This window comes from Poecilia reticulata, linkage group LG9 (genome assembly GCF_000633615.1).
Source record: "Poecilia reticulata strain Guanapo linkage group LG9, Guppy_female_1.0+MT, whole genome shotgun sequence".
Classification (NCBI taxonomy): Eukaryota; Metazoa; Chordata; class Actinopteri; order Cyprinodontiformes; family Poeciliidae; genus Poecilia; species Poecilia reticulata.
This window is the reverse complement of record NC_024339.1, coordinates 4,868,911-4,876,046: the sequence shown is the minus strand read 5'-3', so window position 1 is coordinate 4,876,046 and position 7,136 is coordinate 4,868,911.

The window sequence follows — 7,136 nt, the reverse complement described above, 5'->3', positions numbered from 1 at the left end:
TAGAGTTTGTTCTCCTTTGCAAAGTTTGTCATAAAATTCATATACGTTGTCTGTGGTTCTTTTATGTAGGTTCTAGGAAAATACCTATCAAGAAGTGTGTTGCCTGATGAGGGAGGGGCTTTTGACACTTTTGAACTAAGAGGCAGAAGCCACTATGAGGTCCATGGTGAGTCCACTATCCACTGAAAATGATTATTCTTTGGCGACTTACTTAATTTCCATTATCGCTACATATTAAAACAACAGCCGTGTTTTATTTTTATTTAGATGGCAAAGCAAAGCTCAAACGCTGTTTTTCTATTAATTCGATTTTGTATTTTTAGGTTTAGATTTTAAAAACGGAAAAACAAAAAAACCCCATGCTTGTTTTGATTTTGCAATTTTATTTTGAAACAAAAAACAATGAACGAACCATACACGGATTTGTAACAGCTAATTATGATGATGAAGTTTTAATTTTGCTTAGCTGATCTGCTGGCTTTGGAGACCATCTCTTTAGGCGGCGGACAGACGCCTTGTGATTAAACTACCAGCGCACTGGTCAACTGGGCTGTTGACCCAAGCTTGCACTGGTGGGAGGTTATCGTTACAGGATTCACCAAAGTGTAATGGTTCATAACGTTTGAATGTCTGAGGAAGCTGTAAATTACCAATGCAAAAGATTATGCCTTGCTTTTAAGTGGACATATATGACATTCTGGAAATGTGAACCAATGAAACAAAGAAAAGAGCTGCTGTAGCTCTGAGGAAGTTGCTGTAGGCTCAGAGTACTGGCGCATCGGACATCTGTTTGGAGTTAGCATTACAGTGTTTTTAGAGAGATGGCAGCCTAATCTGAGGATAACTGGGGATTCCCACAGTGTGTGGTTGCTACTGATGATTCCCACATAATATATCATAGCACAACAATGACTAGTTCAACTGTAAAGGCATTCACTGATTTTAATGTGTAAGTACAGGCATTGGGCCTGTACTTGTATAGCGCTTTATCAAGTCCAGAGGACCCGTAGGTGTCACACTAAATTCAGTCATTCCTTTCACCAATGAAAAAGAAAAGAGCTGCTGTAGCAAGGTGGTGCACACCTCGCATGCCTCTCAGCAGTGTGACAAACCCACGGGATCGAACCAGCAGCCCACTAATTGCAGGATTGCGGGACAAACTCCTACCACTGTCTGCTGTATTGGGCATTAATTTTACCCAAACATACGAATGGAATGATTGTCTGCAGTTCTACAATGTTTTGTGCTTAACCCTTGTGTCTAGAAATGGGGTCCAACCGACCCCACACACGTAAAACTTGTATCATTTGCCACARTCCTCTGCGTTTGCCTCAGTCCTCACACACATAAAGGTTAAACATCRTCTCCAATAAATGTGTATTCAAAATGTCTGCCTTACCCTCATACTTCTCGCTTTGAACATATCTTTCTGATGGTTACGCAACACGCAATGACTTTCAACATAATTACTGCTTACAATATGCAAAGTTAATTTCAGTAGCAAAATATTCATAGTGCTTGGCATGATGAACAGGTAAATTGTAGTTACATAAAGCTTAGATCCCAAAAAGAGAGGTCCACATCCTGCTCCAGTTCAAAAGTGAGGTTGCAAGCTGCCTTTGCATGGAGCGAAAGAAGAAAAGGGGAAGAGCCTCCCAACAATTTGAGCATGACCCGGCTGGGAAGAGGAGCAGAGTTACCACTGCACCAGTTCCACCAGTTCCACCAGCAGCTGCGCGTTGGGACAGCACTGATCATTGGCCTACTGTCATGGTGAAAAAGGGCCGTTGCAAATATGAAGGCTGTATGGGTATTGTCAGAATGCAGTGCACAAAGTGTGAGGCCTACCTGTGCTTCACAGCTGAGAGGTACTGCTTCATCAATTTCCACAAACAGTAGGGCGAAGATGCCATCAAGACAATCAAATKAAATAAGTTATTCAAAAGAAAAATTCCAGTTAAATGTTCAAAAATATATTTTAATTTATAATTTTCAAATGAGTTGCAGTGTAAACTGTTAATGCTACTGTTTAGTCTTATAACACAAGTTGTTAAATAAAACCTTTTGCAGTAATTTTTTCAAACGGTCTTGTTTTCATTAATTTCCACTATGCCATGGTACAGTGTTGCTAAAAAGATACTTTTTTAAAATGTCTCTTAATTATGTCTATTTTAAGACAAAAAAACATTGCAAATTTTTTCTCCAACTTGCATCATTATGCGTATCGTAGAGGGTTAAAGCTTTACTTGATTTTAGAGTAACACAAACTTGAACCAGTATTTTCAACAAAATTGACTAACACTTAGATTTCTATTAATGAGATAAGCAACATTAATTCAGAGTAGGAAACACAAAATTGTTGCAGAAATCAAGTTGAAGAATTAGAATTGTMTRGAGAACCCATTATTAAATATATTTTTATATCGCATGTCCATGTGTCTTATGAAGGGATATTCTGTCTTTCAGGTTTTGACTGCTGCACAGAAACTGCTTGCTAAATTTAGATGACATCTCATTACCAAAGTTAGTCATTTTAAAACAAATAAGAAATTTCAATTATAACGTTGAAATGAAATCACCTCGCTGGCCATTTTAATTTGCCAACACATTCCAATTTGTATGATAGGATAAAAATAATTGCGTTCATTCAAAAGTAAATGGTCAAAGAGTGGGTCACTTATTATTACTCACATTAGAACATTATTTGCCTTTTCCATAAAGGCTCATGAATTAGATGCTCACGTTGGMTAAGTATAGGTTTGCTGAACAAAATCGACAACCATTTTTTTCTTTGTATATGGCTCCACATGAGCTAGTCTTTATTTGTATTTTCTATATTAGTCTTTATCAATTTGCTTTTTTAGAGTCTCTGAAGGTCTTTAAAAGATTATCTTTCAGGAATTTAAAAATGTTTCTACGGCACTTGAACTAAACCTGGAAGTCATCGTGGTAGCCTGGTCATGGCCTTCCCACGCAATTTCATCCAATTCCATTTCTCTTCACAGTTTGGTCTGGGCTTTTTCCCATTCACTTGGATTCCTTTGGTAGAATTTGAACCGGGCCATTCTGTAAACAGAAGGTGAAGTTGTGAAAATTGACGTCGATTTTAAAATTGTAGTCTGCCTGTAGTTTTATCAATGGCAAGTTTAAAGAAATAATCCTTGTCTTATTGAAAATGCAGCATCCGAATCAACTTTTCTTATCCAACACCTTTGACACTAGTTGTGGCTGGCTATTGTCACCTGTTGCTGTGGAGACACATGCAGATACGTGGATCCAAACCATATTTTTCAAAGTAAAAGCTAAACAGTAGTATTTCATGCACAGGATTAGTACTTCTCTTTTTGTGTTTATAACCATCATGCCACGGGCTAATTAGGGTCCTGATCTTCAGTCTTTTGTTTCCGTTTTACATGTATTTATGCCCACCTTCGGGTGAAGGTCAGCACTGTTGGCAACAGTGCATGGCAGCCTCAACTCTGTCAGACTGCCTCAGGGCAGCTTTGGCTACTATCTTGCCACTATCAGCGTGTAAGGGTGTGAAGAGCTTTGAGGTGCTCTGGACTTGATAAAGCGCTATATAAGTACCATCCATTTACCATCTTTACCTGGTAAGAACCAGCCTCCTGTCCTACGCTTTGCTTCATCTAGAGGGGCACAGATCTCAGCTTTTGAGAAACGATTGATTCCTGGACCCGTAAACTCTGTTGAGCTTTTCAATTTTACCCATTTGCTAATATTTACCCATAATGTAATGCGCCAGTTCGACACTTCGAAGCTTACTGGAAATTCCATGCAGTGTTAACCATTTAATGTTAGCTCAATATTTGGAGGCGTGGCCATTGTTAAAACCACACAGACCAGAAAATCAACATCATTCAAATAAAGTGGCTACAAAAATATTTTAAAAATGTACATTTATTGAATGGCAGTRCCCTTATTTCAAGATGAGTACAATTGCTCCAATTACAATTTGATTTRCCAGTTCAGCCAGAGTGGAGGATATTTTCATACAAAGGGGCAACATACGAACAAGGTCRTCACGTACTGCTGGCTCAGGGATGAACGAAATACTCAACCTGCCARCCAAGTCCATCTGAAACGTTGCAATTGCAAGGATTTCCCGCGTGGAGGGAACTTKAACTGGCACCGGCAACACACAGTTCCTTCTGCTTTCCCTCTGTAACTCTGAGGCTAGTTCTATGCAGAGCTTAGTGTTGCCCTCGGTAGTCTAAACTGGCTAATAAGCCAATCATCATCATGTGCARGAAAACCAAGACATTTCCGGATGGCCTCGTCTGCTCAGCAATTGCTGAAGATTATTAATGCAAATAGGACACAATCTAAGTGAGAATGCATTGACATTTGTTGTTGATGGTAAAGTACACAATTAGGTTATGTGTATAACCAAAAATGGATAAATAGATAAATTAATAATAAATAATATGTTGAATACACAGTGTGAAAGAAATTCTGACTGCTGCACAGAAATGCAAGCTTTTTATTAAGTTCATTATGCAAATGCAGTACAAAAAAATATACATGACCCCTTGAAAAACTCAATATACCYATTATTCAAGTCTCACTGTAGAGTCCCTTCTTCATTAATCCTGAAATAAATGACTGGTATAAAAGTCATGAGTAGCAGAGAGGATGTGTGTCATTTTGTGGAAAATGTTATTTCACACAACTCCACATTCTTTTCAGAAAGCAGCKCATTAATCTTGACAATGTAGATTTGGAGGCTGCCGAGATTTGCACCCATTCTCTTTTCAACCCCCAAAAATTCTCCTGCTGGCATGAAACTCAGACCAGGAGCTCAGAGAACATGTGTGATTATGTAGAAAATTGATATCATCAGTAACTGTGTAATCCTTTGAGGTAGCAGGGCCTTCATTTTCTGGCCAGGGAGATTTGGAGCCTGTCGATATACACCGTTCCTATCCAGCCGAAGCGGTGTAAACTAATCTTCTACAGCCATTATGTACCAACATACGGTAACAAAGCAAAAATAAAATCACCTTCCTAAAATCTAACTCCAGTTTGATCAGAAAACATTCACTGATGTCAACGGTACAAATACAAAAAGTAAATCTACAACACAGGAATATTCTGTTAGAATTAGTAATAAATGAAGCKTTGGCTAACGTGTTTGATCTGTATTGATTATTTTAATGACTGCACTTGGCAAAACGTAATGTCTGTTGTTGGTTCTCACAACTATTGATTATATAATCTGTTTATGATGTTTTTTTATTCTTCCACAGCATTTTGAACTGCTGTGTTAAAATGTGCCATACGAATAAACTTGATTGATTGTTAGCTTGTGGGTCTTGACAGTCTTGATTGCACCACCTGTTGTAGCTGTCACAGGCAGTCAGTTCAACCAGCTAAAATGACTGAATTTGGAAAATCGTCACCAATAACAGTGACGATGGGGGAAAAGTCAATTTTTGCCAAAAATGATTTTTTCTTTTCTTTTTTGCCAAAAACAGATTTTGGAGAGAAAATGGTGGCGTGTGTTTTTTTCCCCCCCTTTTTTTAAGTCCATCGAGTCCATTATTTTAGGAAGATGTTGAAATGTTCTCATTAGCTGCTTTTCCAATGACCTTAACTCACACTACTTGGAATTACAAAATAAACATGTCTATTTAAATGAAACATGTTTTTTTGATAAAAAATATTTTGCAAAACGGTGTTTCTTGCATCACACGAGTCACATGACTTACAAATAGACAAGAAGGATGATGGTACGGTGTGTTTTTTTAATCTCCTATTGCCTTAATGTATTCACGTGTGATTTTAATTGCTTTTTTTCAACATTAACGGAATATTGACAAAAGTTTAAGTGGACGTTCGTAATGGAAAAGCAGTTCTGTTTTTTTAGCTGTGTTTTTTCTGTTATGTGGTATTTATCCCCTTCACACACTGTTAACCATGTTAGGTCTATTTTATTAGCAGGGACACAACAACATACTGTCTGAGGTTTACAAAGACACAACATGTCACAGTATCCCAACCTGACCTGTTAGGAGTTGATCTGAACTTCAATGACAAGTAAAATGTTTGCACACAAACTTTCATGTTCATTTTTTTTTTAATGCATGCCTACTTGTGCTTGAAAATATTGTGCCACACCGATTGTATAAAATCTTTGGCCTCAAGATTTTATACAGGCAGAAGCACAGGTGACACCAATGAGTTAATCAGCATAATCAGAGGGGGAGGATGAATCAGAGAAAACAGGAAAAAATGTGTCACTTTCCCGTGTGGCACTCCATAAAAAGTTACATTTCAGTTTTAAAAATGGTATTTTTCAATTGCGGTGTTATATTCTAATCTTAAATTTTAGGTTTTCATAAACTGGAATTGAGAATGAATCATAAGTAACATAAATTAAGGTGTATTTATATACATATATATGTTTGTGTCTGTGTAAAATCAACAGATAACTGCAAAATCAGCAGAACCCCAAATCTTTACATGCCAACACATAATTGTGAGTTTACTAGGAACTTTGCACAAAAAACATCAAAGATATTTGATTCATATGTCTACTAACTCTCACCTGCAGATGGCAGTATTTTTTACTTTTACTCAGAGGTCACTTTAACCGAATATTTTCCGTTTTTGGCCGATGATGAAAAATTCGGAAGCTCATCCATCATTTTGACACATTACAATTCATGACTTGTCTGTCTAGACACTTTCAACAGACGCACTGCAGCGAGACATCACATGCGCAAGATCCCAACTCCCTGTTGGAGGGCAAAAAGCTGCTCACCGACGATGACTACCACTGGTTTTAGCTGTCAAGTTGTCAACATAACGTGCAAAATTTTAAATGTAAATTGAACAACTTAAATGCACAATGCTTTGCTAATTGTCAACACCATGACAGCTGGATAACAAAGTCATGAAAATGTTTTAATTAAAAAGAATAGCAAGGGTGAGGGAAGTAGGTCAGCTGTGCTAGCTTGACTGACAACCTCAGCATGTCAATATAATATCAGTCAGTTCAGTTAAAAATAATAATAATGGCGCCCCACACCAACTGTGACAGGTGATCAGTAGAGCAGATGTTTGATAATCTACTATCACTGTGGTTGATTAGCTACCACAATAATCTACCACAA